Below are 15,120 nucleotides of genomic sequence, written 5' to 3' on the forward strand. Positions count from 1 at the left end.
CCTAAATGCCCATCAACAAACGAATGGGTAGAGAATAAAAATATATTTACTGAGTGCTTTTTATTAGAGGAAAGGCACCAGGTTTTGTCAATTCAAAATGTATAAGGACACAAACTCCTTTCTTAAAAAGCTTATAGTCTCATCAGTAAACAAGCACTCCCAAGCAACATCAGAGGGGGTAAATGCAAAAGTGAAGGCTACACAAGTTGCCAACTAATTTCCCAAGGGCTAGCAGGGCAGGTTCCGGAAAAAAGTTGACTTCAAAAGTTTCAGAGTTTAAGAGTTGACATCAAAGTACAAGATGCAAATGATGAGCATCTCACCAACTGAAAAATGATAAAAATTCTACTCCAAGGAATACTAACACCAAAAACAAGAACATTGATAAAACGAGTTATGCTCAGGCAATATTCAGTGGTCTGATTTGACCAATACATTTTGCGTACATTGATGCAGGTGAACAATGGTAGAATTTTAAGGAAATGATATGTCATTAAACCCTTTATTATGTGTAAGGTGGTTTTATAGACTCTGAGTTAGTACTACCTCTTTTAAAGAAGGAGAATGATATTTATTTGCTATGAGCTGCATCACTCAGAGGCACATGATTCAAATCCACCAGCTGTTCCATGGGAGAAAGATGAGCTATCTCCTCCCGTGAGATTTACTGTCCCTGTAAGGTGAGATGTGAGTATATTCCAACTCAATGGTAAAAATCAGTAACAACAGATCACTTAAGAAATATTATGAAAGAGTATTATAAATGACACATTAGAAATATTATGAAAGAATATTATAAATGACGCATTAGATCAGGTTCAAGGGTAGAGTATGAGGACTATTGCAATTGTGATGATCAGAGATCAAGGTGGTAACAGTGGGGTCAATTAGGAAGGAATTAGATAGGAAAGACTTAGAAATTCTAAGCATCGGTGATGAGATGTGCCCTTCCAATATGTATCAGCTAGGAAACTCATAGAAACAAAGCTAAATAATGAATGGCTAAGAAACATTTGTCCTAGTGCTTCCTCATTTGTCATATTCTAGCTAAGCAATGATTTCTAGAACTCAGTTGAAATGGCACAGCGAAGAAATGTTACCTTTCACACACACACACACACACACACACACACACACACACACACAAATAAAAAATAAGGAGAATTGGAGTCTAGCAGGCTGTTCTCTGGTCTCAGAACCAAACTTTGTTTCAGAGTTTATTTATACAGAATAGGAATTGAGTTATTTACACTCATCTAGCATAAAAAAGAAGGGAAGCTGGAAGCCTGGCGACAAGAAACATGGTGAGATGGATTACTTGGGATGAGCCCTGCATTCTAATAACATTTCTAACAGTGATCTTTTATAGCTGCACACTGGTACCAGCTGTTGAGTGGTTTCACTTACATCCATTTGAGTCTGTGCATTTAGATGTCATGTACCACCAAGTTAGAATATTATTTGGAACTATAAATTGTACAATATTCTGGAGCACTTATCTTCAACATCAAGTGCAAAGACCAAATGAATAGAAACTATTTCTTGCCTGCAATGATGCATTTACGTCTCCACTTGACTCCTGAATTCCTATACAGCTTTTAAAGTCAGATAATATAATAAAATCATGTCTGATTTTAAGACATCTGTTAGCGCAGGGAACATGGAATCTAACAGTAAAACAATAATAAACCTACATATATTTTCTACAAGTGCTTTGACAATAAAAATGGAAATATATCCGGCCAACACTTTACCTATTTCTGTCCAAAAATACATCTTTAAAATGTCTCTCTTTCTTTTTAACATATTTCTTAGTTTTCAAGAACTAAGAGGTAGATAAATTGAGTGATAAAATTGTGAATGAGGCAGTATAAAGATTAGTAGTGACAGTGATAAGGGAAGTGTGGGGGTCAGGGGAGTTTGGAATGAGAGAAATAAAGATTGTATGTCTCCCTCTGAATCCTAGCAGGAGTTCTTAGAGTGTACCATTTAAAAGTTCAACATCTGCAAAGAAAGAATTCTAAAGCTAGATTTATCAGTGAGTAACTACACTGGAAAATAATTGTAGAAAGGTCAGCCAGAATAAATAAAATGGATATTATGTAAGAAAAATAAGATGAGACTGATCTCAAAGAACTTCTATGTGGTAAAACTCCAGTCCAGTATGAATAGTCTTTGGAAACACAGAAGCAGAATAACTTCATTAAAGTCACTTAATCCCACAAACTCTGGGTTCTTTAATTCACGACAATAAGAATATCTGATTCACAGGGCTTTGGTGAGAATTAGACTTGACAGTGGAGCTCTGGTAGGCTTAGAGGTAAGGAAGTATTCTATCAACTCAAAGGCACACAGTTCAAATCCATCAGCTTCTCTGGAGAAAGATTGGCAAGCACCTCCCGTGTGATTTACAGCCTGTAAAAACCCATTGGAAGATCAGCTATGAGATGGTTCTCACTCAAAGACATACAACAGGAAGGTTTGCATAAATTTGCATAGAATCTGGCATTTCATATGATTACCAAATGGTAGCTATTAAACAACAAAATAAATGATGACCTGGATACCTCAGTATACTTAAGCTGTAAGTGTTTGGACACTCCAGTATACTTCATAAGGCGTTGTCTCTGCAAGAAGTGCTCCAAAGCAAGCAAGGGAAACTGAGAAAATGAATTAAAATGGTCATAAATGTTTCTGATTACACGGAAACTTGAAAGTAGAGACATTATGATTAGATGAAAAAGAAAACTTGAGATTTAGTCAGAAAAAACAAAGTCAATATTGTTCTGTAAGAATAAATTATTATTATTGTTGTTATTATTATTCTTTCACCTATTCAATCTGCATACTAAGCAAACAATCCAAAAAGTTAGACTATATAAAGAAGAATTTGGTATCAAGATTGGAGGAAAACTAACTAATAATCTGCACTATACAGATCACAACCTTGCTTGTTAAAATGAAGGAGTTGGAAACAACCTAAATGCCCATCAACAAACGAATGGGTAGAGAAGCTGTGGTATATTCGCACAATGGAATACTATAAAACAAGGAACTCATGCAATATTATTCAAAATGGGTGACCCTGCAGGACATTATGCTGAGTGAGGTATCTCAGTCACAAAGGGACAAATGCTATATGGTGCCACTGTTGTAGAATGAGGCTGGCATTGGGGTGGGGGTAAGACTGAGAAAAACTGGATGAAATATGTTTACGGCATTGAAGTCTATGGGGGAGAGAATAGTCTAAAAGTATTATATTTTAGGGCATTATTTTTATCGTAGGAGTATGCAATGAGGGTTGCAGAGTGGATTATATTTGGGGGTAGGGGGTGGGGTTTGAGGAGGTGCGAGGTGGGGGATTGTGTACCAATGCGGGAGTTTTTCTTTTGCTTTTCAAGGAGAGGAGCAAACGGGGGGGGGTGGTGAGGGGTTTCTGCGGGGAGAAGGGTGCAACAATGAATGAATAGAATCCCAAAATCTCTGTAGATGTTCATTGAAATGAAAAATAAACAACCTAAATGGAAAAAAAAAATGAAGAAGTCTTATAGTACTGAAGAATCATAAAAACGAATTAATGAATCAAGATGACAAAGATGGGGAGGAGGAGACAGTGCAAAAGGTGGCCATCTTGTGTGTGCCCCTGTTTCACATTTTCTCCATTCTTTTTTTTTAATTGGGATTTTAATGAAAGTTTATAGAAACATGGATTTCCATTCATTAATTGTTGCACATTTTCCTCCCTGCCCAGCCAACCGCTTTTCTCTTTGGAAAAAAAAACAAACCCAAAACTCTTTCATTGTTGTATAATCACTCCCCCAAGTTCACTTTACTATGCAGGCTCTTATTCTGAACTGTTGTCATGCAAATAATACCTAATCATATATTCCTTTTAAGCAGTTCGATTCCTCACTGTTTGAATGCAGTGTACATTATGTATCCCCTCTTTTCTTAGTTTCCCCACAACCCCAATGTCAGTCCTGTTTTAAAACAGTGTCATTATGCAGTATATGTCCATTTGTGACTGAGATGTTTCACTCAGCATAATGTCCTCCAGGGTCATTTTGTATAATATTTCATGAGTTCTTTGTTCTTCAGCGCTACATAGTAGTTCATTGTGTGAAAATATCACAGTTTCTCTATCCATTCTTTTGTTGATAGGCACTTGGGGTTGTTTCCATCTCTTTGCTATTGCGAACAAAGACACAATAAACATGGGTGCGCATACATCTGTTCGGGTGGCAGTTCTGGTTTCTTTAGGATCTATTTGCAGTAGTGAAATTGCTGGATATGCTCTCCATTCTTGTGATACATGCTTCCCCATCACCTATGCTCTGCCTGGGCCTCGACACTGCCTGACACCGTTGGAGCACAGCAGTGGCTTCTGTTTTTCTTAGGACCCCAGAACAGAAGTATTTGTGAAAACGTCCACAGAAAGAGGATTTGGTGATACTACTAGCAGTGACACCCAGCAAAGCTTACAGTCCTTCTGGCTTCATGTTGTGGAAGATATCCAGAACTTAACAGGAAAGACATCCAAGTACAGGAACTCCCACTGGTTCGTATTAAGAAGATCATGAAACTGGATGAGGATGTAAAATGATTAGTGCAGAAGCTGCCGTGCTCTTTGCCAACGCCACCCAGATTTTTATCACAGAGTTGACTCTTCGAGTCTGGATTCACAGAGGATAACAAGTGCTGAACTCTACAGAGTAGAGTAATTGCCGTGGCAATTACAAAATTTGATCAGTCTGATTTTCTCATTGATATTGTTCCAAGAGATGAACTGAAACCTCCTAGCATCAGGAGAAGGTGTGCCAGTCTGTGACTTCTGCGGAGCCCATCCAGTACTACTTCTCGCTGGCTCAGCAGCCCACCACTGCTCAAGTTCAGGGGCAGTAGCAGCAAAGCCAGTAGACCACCAGCTCCACGATCACCATCCAACCTGGGCAGATCATTACTGCACAGCCTCAACAGTGCCAGACCACACGCATGATGACACAGGTTGGAGAAGGTCAGCAGGTTCAGATTGTGGAGGCACAGCCTCAGGGCCAAACCCATCAGGCCCTGAGCAGCAGAGGGCAGACCACGCAGGTGATGCAGCAGATCATCACCTATGCAGGAGAGAGCCAGCAAGTCCCAGTAGGGCTGAATGCACTATATTCACCTAGCTCAGCCAGTATCGGGCACTCAAACTGTACAAGGACAAATCCAGACACTTGCCACCAATGCCCAACAGATCACACAGACAGAGGTCCAGCAGGGACAGCAACGATTCAGCCAGTTCACAGATAGTCATCAGGTCTACCAGATCCAGCAAGTCACCATGACGGTAGACCAGGACCTTGCCCAGGCCATTTTAATCCAGTCAGTCAACTAGCCCTTTGATGGGCATAGGACACCCAACACAGTTTTTGCCATATAGCATGGCCAATGACCACAACCCCCCTCCCTAGCAGACCAGGTCGACCTTAGCACCTCCTGCAGGCTAGGACACTGAAGCACTACAACTCATACTCGGGGCTGAGAGTCTTCAACAGAAATACGCAGTATTTTTTATTTCCTTTCATTTCCCATTTTTCCATCCATGTAATTAATATTTCAATATTTTGAGCTATGTGCCCAATACTATGAAATGAAATATTAAATAACAATATGTATGGCATTTTCTTGAAAAATGTTGAAAAAATACTTCTTTTGGTTTTTGGTTTTGGTGGCTTTTTTTTTTAAGTTGCTCTCATGCCACTTTTTTTAAGGAGCACATCTTCCCAGGGGTGTATGTTAACATCTCCTGACTCTTGGAACAACTGCTGCCTCCAGGATTTGCCACCTTGTTTCACTCTCAGATTAAATTAGGTGAATGTGTATACCTGCTTTTTTCACTAATGGTTCTCTGCCCACCCCATACTCGTGTCCCAGAGCTCTGTATATGGAAACATTCTATAAATTTCAAACATAAACTTATTCCCCATGGAGAATGATGGTTTCAATCAATTCACTCATGGCGACCCAAAGAGACTAGAAGTTTGTGCATTTGTCTGTTTCTCCCTCCTTCATCCTCATAACTTTATTTTTAAAATGCATTAAATAAAATGTGCTATTTTGCTGCATCGACTTCAAACTGCATGAAATGCAATAAATTTCATTTTAGATAAAAACAATAACAACAGAAAACAAAACCAAGCAAGCTGATTACATCATGATAAATTAAGTACAAATTTAAGTTGTTGAAGATTTACTTGTATTCACAATCAATGCCCATGGAAGCAGTAGTGCTGGAGCAAAGTATTAGCGACGCCATGGAATACCAAAAGAACAAACAGGTCTGTCCTGGAGAAAGTGAAAACACGGTGCTTCTTGGAGGCACAGACGGTGAAACTCTGTCTCACATACTTTGACATATTATCAGGTGAGGTTATTCCTTGCAGGACATTAAGTGGAGGGTCAGGAAAAAAAAAGATGATCCTCAAGGAAATTAATTGGCACAGTGACTGTGGTAATTGAAGACAAAGATGGTGAAGCTATGTTTTTCATACTTTGGACATGTAGCTAGGCTAGGCTATTTATTGGAGTGGGATACCATGCTTGGAGAGTTAGGGGGGTCACCAAAGGAGAGGAATCCACAATGGGATGGACTGACACAATGACTTCAGTAATGGGCTTGAGTGTTTCGAAGATGGTGAGGAAGGCACAGGATAGGGCAGAGTTCAAGTTGGCTTTTCATACGATCATTAGGAGTCATACTCAACTTGATGACACCTAACAGCATAACAATCAAACCAGTGCTCTGAAGAAACAAGCATGTCTCTTTCTCTAAAGAATCCTATATTTCCATCTTCTATACTAATCTTCTATTGTCATATTGAGCATCTGCATCTATAAACAAAGGTCCAGTCCAAAGCAAATCATCAGGTTACAACAATCAAACTAGCTCACAAAATGAAAGATCTTCTCTTCATTTGGTTGAGTTCTGGTCAACTCATCTGGCCATCATCCATATATCCTATCCATCCATACATACATCCATGGTGAGGTCCAAATGGGCTTTTGCCAGAAAATCAGGAATTCATACATGTCTTGTTATAGATTGTAATTGTCATATATATAATTCTGTATGTCTAATCATCATTCCTTTCAGATAGTCCTTCCACCTATTCCCGTATAGCATTTATTATCTATCAATTCATTTCCTTTTCTCCCCCCTACTCCACATCTAGCTTATTTTTATAACAGTGGTCTTATGCAGTATTTGTCCTTTTGTGACTGAGACAGTTCAGTCAACATACTGTCTTCCAGACTAATCCATGTTATGTAGTATTTTACAAGGACATTATTCTTCAGAGTTCCCCTTGAGATGCGTCTGAGAAGATTTACACTCATTCTTTTGGTTAATAGCCAATATTTAACAATTTCACAACTCCTCTTTATAATATTTTAGAAGGATGCTATTTAGGTTAACAATCCCTAGTGCAACTACTTCTGGTGAATCAGATCTCAATCTTTAAATCTTCACATCCATGCCTTCTACAGCCCCAAAAGAGGTAAAATTGATGATCTCAAAGATAGTAATATATCATTGCAAGATTTTTTATTTTTTCCAATATCGTATTTGTCCATGTTGAAAGTCAGATCATCATGGCTCAGGAGAGGAAAAGTATTTCTAGGGATATCATCTGGCAGTTTAATGGGTTTGCTATCTAATGTATTGATGATTAAAATAATATCTTGATAACTACAAATTACCCATGAGTAATCAAGATAATATGTCATTTTATGAGAAAGTGGCCACCATGTTCAATAATGTCAAAGGCATTCATAAAGTGTGACTCCACTTTGTGTTTTAACACTAATCTGTAATGGTAGTCCTATGCAGGACTACTTGGGTCAGTACAGTTAACTTGATCTTATTGTACCTCAGCTTATTCACTTGTAAAATGGAAAACAGATGTTAGGAATTTTAATTCTAAATTGATTGGAGAGCCACATTTGGATATCTATTCCTGTCAGTGTATAACTGGCATTCATAGTGAATTCGTTGGCTTTGAAGTGTACTCTACTGGGAAAGACATATGAATCAAAGCATGTTTTCCACACTGTAAAATAGATTTGGAGCATACATATCCAGTAGGATCGGTATTTCTCTCTTATCTGTCAAGAAAGGTTTACACTACCAAAGAGTATTGACATTTCTTCTCTCATTCATAAAGTGTGAACCTGTAAATTATAGACTATCGTATCCTGTGGTCTAAGAATCTAGAAACTGTTATCTTATTTACTATTGAGGGTGGGTTTTATTTGAGTATTGGTTTGAATTTGAATATTGGTTACCACAGCCTCTCATATGGTTACATGATAGTCATTTTTAGAACTTGATAAAAGAAAAAACAGCATAGACTGCTGGGTCCTACCTCTACATTGAATTGCCTGGTGCCCCAGTGGTAAGGAATTGTGCAGCCAACTCAAAAGCAGGTGATTTGAATCCACCAGCTCCTCCACAGGAAAAATATTATTAATTTCCTTTTGTACAATTTATAGTCTCTGAACACCCACTGGGGGGTCAACTATGAGTCAGTCTCAATTAGAAGGCATATAACAACAACAACCATCACCTTTACATTACGTATGTCAAGTACAGGTACCCAGTAAAAGGGAAGGACCCAAGTCAGAGGAGATGGTCCCACTAATGTGGGGGCTGACTGTAAACCAGGTGTGGCACAGTCCAAAGGCTCCCTGGAGAACACTCTGAGAACTTCCTGCTTCAGATACAAGATGTCATGGGTGTGGCCTGAGGCAGCGCTGGGCTGGTGAGGAGAGTTGACCATTGCAATCAATGTGGGGAGTAGCAATGGTGGTGGGGAAGCCACTTCCCTGATCTGGAGGGCGGAGGGAACTGGGACTGAAAGCAGTTGGTAAGATTATACCTTCACCCCATCCCCCACTATTGTGGATATGGCTGCCAAAGTTTTCCTGAGCTCCCAAGCCGTGTAGATAAAATAAGATCAATATGGATACAACTTGCAATATGAACTACATCTCAATATAGGAAAAGAAAAATCCTTTCTATTGAACCAATAGGCGATGAAAAAAAGAATTCCTCAATGACTTAATTTGCTTGAATACACAAACAATGCCAATTGGTAACAGTAGTCAAGAAATCAAAAAAATATGTTTCATTGGAAAAATATGCCATCAAGGACCTCTCCAAAGTACTAAAGAACAAAGATAATAGTTAAAATATTAAGGTGTGCCTCATCCAAGCAGTGGTATTTTCAACTATTTGCTATGCATCTGAAAGGTGAACGATGAATAAGGATAACAGATAAAAAATCAATGCCTTTGGATTTTTGAATATACTGTGCTGAATATACTATGGACTGCTAAAAGAACAGGTAGCTCTGTATCAGAGGAAGTGCAACCAGGGTGCTTATTAGCATCAAGAAAGGTGAAACTCTCTCACATCCTTTGTGTCTACTGTCAGGAGGAGCCCCATCCTGAAAATAAAAGGCATAAAGCTAAGAAAGGTAAGGAAAGGAAGACTCTCAATGAGATAAGATTGTGTCAATCACAATATCAATGACATTAATAATAGGCTTGGACATATTAGATATCATAAGGATGGCACAAGGTAGAGCAAATTTCTGATTTGTTCATAGTGTCAATATGAATCTTAGTCAACTCGATGGCACTGAACAATGACGACGACAGCAACCACCACGTTTACATTTTGATCAAAAAAGTCTTAGGGTAGACCTTGGCAATCTATTGACTCAGAATAGTCCAGGTCTGAGATGTATTCTCTAACATATAAGGTGTTAGATTGGGGGGGGGGGGTTTCCCCCCGAATGATAAAGAATAAACCGTCACTATTTCTGGGAATGTTTAACTTATTTTCCTCATTAAATTATATAAATGAGTCCAGTAGTTATCTAAGTCATTACAAACTTTTATCATCATGTTAAAGGCCCCTCTTCAAAAACATTTCATATTGGCTAACACATTAAATGCAACAGTAAGAAACATCATCTTATTGTGAATTTCTCCAGCTTGATTTCCTCCTTTTTCTTAATTTCATGGTCATAGATTTTGGCAAAGTTGAACCATCTTCCACTCAGGCATGCTGAATGGCTCAATCTGATTCATGCAGTCTATCTCACTGACTACAGGGATGGATGTAAAATTAATCTGTGAAGATGTAATATTTTTGGAAACTCCTGAGAAAGGAGCTTTGACTCTCTCAATAGAACTATGGAAAAAAAGATACTTATTCTACCCTATCTAATATAAGTGAAGCACTTAACACTATCCTGGCTGTTGTTAGCTGGGACTTAAAATCATGAAGGAAGGTAACTTTAGAATGAAGCAAATGCTTGAGAAATGTAGAGATAAAAACAATGTAGGTTCTCACAGAGTATTGTGCCTAGTTCTATAGCTCTAATATTCCCAGCTCCTCGGGTATTATGCAAAACTAGCAAAGGGTACTCTCTTATTTTCCCTCCTGCTCACTTCTTCTCACGTTCTTTGCTTGATCACTCTCTTCTTCCTGATCTCATAATATACAATCCCCCCCACGCTTTTGTCTTTACAAAATTTTGTTATTTACCCTCACTCACTTCCTTAGTGATATCACTCAATTTCTCAAATGCTGATAACCCCTAAACTTGTATTCAGTGGTTCAACTTCTTTCCTGAACTCCACACTCAAAGATCAAACTACATACTTGAGATAAATATTTGAAGGTCTACTAGACACCTCCAACCCAGCATCTGCAAACTACTGAACACTTGATCTCATCCTCCCCACCACCTAGGAAAATAATGTTCCTCTTGAACCATTGTCCATCTCAGTTAATGGAAATTTCATCTTTGCAGTAGCTTACGCCAAACGCTTTAAGGGAGCTCTGGTGGCCTAGTGGCAAAAAGCTGCACTGCAATCCCAGAGATACATAGTTGAAATCCACCAGATGCTCTGCTGGAGAAGGAGGGGCAATCTCCTCCTGTACCAGTCAGATTCAATTTGATGGTACACACACACATACAAAATAATAATAATAATAATAATAATAATAATAATAATAATAATAATAAAAGCTTTAGGGACACCTTTGACTTCTGTAATTCTCTCATACTCTTCCAATAACTTCGAAGAAATTACATTGGTCCTCCAAAACCAAACAAAGCCACCACTATGGAGTTGATGCCAATCCTATAGGACAAAGTAGAACTGCCACTTATAGTTTACAAAACTGTAGTCTTTACAGAAGCACCTTCTAACACATGTTCTTCCCATAGAGTGAATGGTGAGTGAAAGGGAATTATCTTTTGATTAGTAGTCAAATACTTAACTATGATGCCATCAGGGTTCCTTATATTGGTCCTATCTTCAAACTATATCAACAGATTCTCACAACTCCTCACTGGTACCACCCTAGAATAAGTCAATTCAGAAATCCTCTTGCTAGAGTTGCTACAGGAATTCTCTATCTTCTAGGAGAACATCTGACAGGAACAGAGTTAATCTTAGCAAAATTTGCAAAATTAAGTTATTGCACACTAGTTCTTTGTGCAAAGTATGGTTTGGGAACAAATATGGTGATGAACTTTGGAGACAGCAATTGAAGCAGTAAGTTATGTCCTCTACAGTGAGGGATCTTAGAGGTGCACTTTTTATGGCCACTACATTATTCATTTTAGTCTTCCCTCTGTCATAGCATTATAGACTTATTGTTAACTATGTTTCTTATCTCCTCCAGTGACTTACTGTCTCAGAAACGTGCTGGAGGGTCAGGTATGAGTCACTTCCGACTTGATGGTACACAACCACAACATATTCCTTATCTGTTTTTAACCTAAGTCAACCTATTGACATAGGTTGGAACTTCCTGTGGGCTGGTCAATGAAACATTAGAGTGAAGCTGAGAGAAGTTGAGTACGACTCATTGCAACCCTATGAACAAAAGATCTGAACCTAGTCCTGTCCTGCTCCATTCTCACATTTCTTAACACACAAGAGCCCACTGCAGCAATCACCTAGTCAATCCACCTTGTTGAGGGTTTTCCTCTCCCTTCCTGACCCTCCACCCTTCCCAACATCATGTCCCTCTACAAGGAATAGCGCCTCCTAGCAATATGTCCAAAATGTGTGCGGTGAAACCTCACCATTCTTGCCTCCAAAAAACACGCTGGCTGCATCCTCCCCAAGACATATCTATTCATTTTCTTGGCTGTCCATGTTATAACAGATGGTTTAAAAAGGCAGCTCAGGAAGACAAAGAAAAGTATTATAATGGAATGTGCAGAGACCTGGGAGAAGAGACTAAGAAGGGAAGAGCTCACTCTGCATTTCTCAAGCTGAAAGAACAGAAAAACAAATTTAAGCCTCCTGTTGCAATGTTGAAAGATGCTGTGGGCAATATATGGAATGACCCAGAAAGCACCAAAAGAAGATGGAAGGAATACACAGAGTCGCTGAACCAGAAAGAATTGATTGACACTGAAAAATTACAGGAAGTAGCTGTGCAATTACTCTCTCTTAAAATCTTCTGGAGGGTCAGCTATGAGTCAGTCTAACTTAATAGTCCACAACAAAATTAGAAAATATAGGAAGTATATGTTCTACAAAATTGGCACCTATTTTATTTGTTAAAGGAGCTTTGGTGACTTACTCTATAGGGAGTTGTACTCTAACCCAAAAGCCATGCCTCTCTGGTGGTAAAATTCCACCACAGCCTTCTCCAGATAAAGAGGAATAGTCTCCCACCATGTAATTTACAGCCTTTGAAGCTTGATGGAGAGTCAGCTATGAGTTGGTTTCAATTGAATAGCAATGAGGAGTAGTTAAGTGGCCTTATTTTTTAATTTTGTTTTTAAAGATGGCACTGTTCCAAAAGTAATATGAATTTAATTTGTGAGATAACTATGTCTGTGCCCTTAGATTAATATCCTTGGCATTTTTAGTGAATTTAATGCTATGCCTCTGTGCAGGTCATATTGAGAAAGATGAAATAATTCACATTTGAAAAGCCTATGTTACAAAATAGTTCACTTCAAAGAAAGGGAAATTGTATCCATCCCCTCAAGAAACTCCTTTATACATAATATTTCAGAAGTACATAAGATATACAACAAAATCCTACTCCTAGAAAACATATCTATGAATCAGAGTTTATTAGGAAACAGAAGACCCCCTAAGTATTCTGATTAGACTTAAATACAATACAAAGAATCATAGACATAACACCTCTATTGGAAGGACGGCAGAAATAAAAATTAGAAAGCCATTTCTGGGAATTCAAGAAATAGAATGATTGCAGAGAATCAATGAGTAAATGAGCGAGAGACCCAAGCATCTGAGCTGCCAGCACCATAAAGTGAGTGATGCATAAGGGAACTCTCCTAAACGCATCACTAATTACCTAACTACTGGCAGCTCTCTCTACCGAACTGAACACAAAACAATACAGAAGGGTAGGAAAGTGGACCTTTAGTCACTTTGCTAACCAACTAATTTTGAGTACAGCAGATTATGCATTCACTAAATTATAAACTTACTTTCCATGGATGCTTTTGGAAGTCCTGCATCCACTTGAAACTGTGCAAAATGATGTGATCTTCTCAATATATCAGTACATGAGTTCACACTGTGCTGTTGTTGATTTCCATTGAGTTGAGCACGACTCATAGCAACCCTATGAACAAAAGACCCGAAGCCTTTCTATAACTATCATCATTTCTCAAAGTTCATAGAGTTTCTAGAGGCATGTTTTTTAGGAGGCGGATGCCAGTGGAAAATCTCACATCTTAATTATAGCTGGGTTATATGGTAGTGTTGTTTCATCACAATCTAGTGAATATGATGTATTTGTTTCTTGTTGACTCGTGTTCAATATTTCTAAGTTTAGTTTATGTCAATGTCCCTTTAGGATCCTGTTTCAATCCTTTACTCACCCCATCTCATAGTCCTTTTAATATCACTAGAACTGATTCCTCTCCCCCTTACTACATGGTTGACTTTATGTTCCAGTGTGCATAGGAATAAAAAAATGCTGATAGCTCAATATTTTGTGTATGCTGTGCAAATTTATGTGTGACAAATCCATCAGGGACCGCAGGCAGGGAATGTGATAAAAATTCTCATTCCTTGAATCTACTAAAGCGGAAAAAGTACCAGAATGTGGCAAATAAGAGAAGCCGCAATAGTTAATTATCATGACACACAGCTCATCTGTAATTAATCCTTTTCTTCAGCAACATTCTGCAACTGTAGCATAAAAAAAAAAGCAGGTCAGATGATGCTTTAATTAAGGCCGTACAGTGTTGCTGCTTCTACAGCAACAAGAACTGTTTTTTGTCTATAGGTGTGTGTGAAGCACTACAAATATTTTCTTAACATCTTTACAGAGTGCTGTTTAAGCATCTTTGCTAGCATTATGTCTAGAGACAGACTGATTACAATTCAAAGGAGTTTTTCTGTTCTCCTCACACCCCTCTTAGGAGCCACTAAAACAATCTAAATGTCATGCCAGTGGGAGGAGACACTCTCACCAAGGAGCTAGAAATGTAACACGAGGTGCCACTGCAATTGGGAATGGCACTGTCTTGAAATTTACAACCTTCTTAACCAGCTACCCAGGCTCAGATCAAGGGCTAATTCAGGCCTGTGGTGTATCCTCATTTGACAAGATCTGACTCGTGGTGAATCCCCTACGGTTGCCCTGAAATATTGATTCCCAGCTGTGATATTCAGTGGTGGAATGTATACTGTAGAAAGGCAATACAAAAAAAGAAAATGTTACAGTCACCCTATTGTGTCTGCCATTCTTTTACAGATTATTACATGGAGTAAAGCTGGCAATAAGCCCTAGCTACATCTGATTTTTCAAAATGTTGCCTTATATTTACAAAGATATTGCTACTGCCAAAACAAAGTCTGGTGCATGGTTATTCTCATTTCCCAGGCTCACTGCAATTAGATAGGGTCATGTAACTTGTCCTCACAATAAAATCTGAGAAGAAGCACTATGTATCACTCTCATGCCAAGACAATTAATGATGGTTGTGCCTTCACCATGTTCTCTTTCCTCTTTGTTAGTCAGTTTAATTTAGATGATCCAGGGAAGGACTC

General features: G+C 38.6%; 1 pseudogene; it reads left to right on the top strand.

Moving 5' to 3' along the window:
• Nucleotides 1-5,425, top strand: part of LOC102868797 — an 11,768-nt pseudogene extending 6,343 nt beyond the window's left edge.
• Nucleotides 5,426-15,120: the final 9,695 nt, after the last annotated feature.

The sequence above is a fragment of the Elephantulus edwardii genome, unplaced genomic scaffold (genome assembly GCF_000299155.1).
Source record: "Elephantulus edwardii isolate Elephantulus edwardi_28Jun2011 unplaced genomic scaffold, EleEdw1.0 scaffold00084, whole genome shotgun sequence".
Classification (NCBI taxonomy): Eukaryota; Metazoa; Chordata; class Mammalia; order Macroscelidea; family Macroscelididae; genus Elephantulus; species Elephantulus edwardii.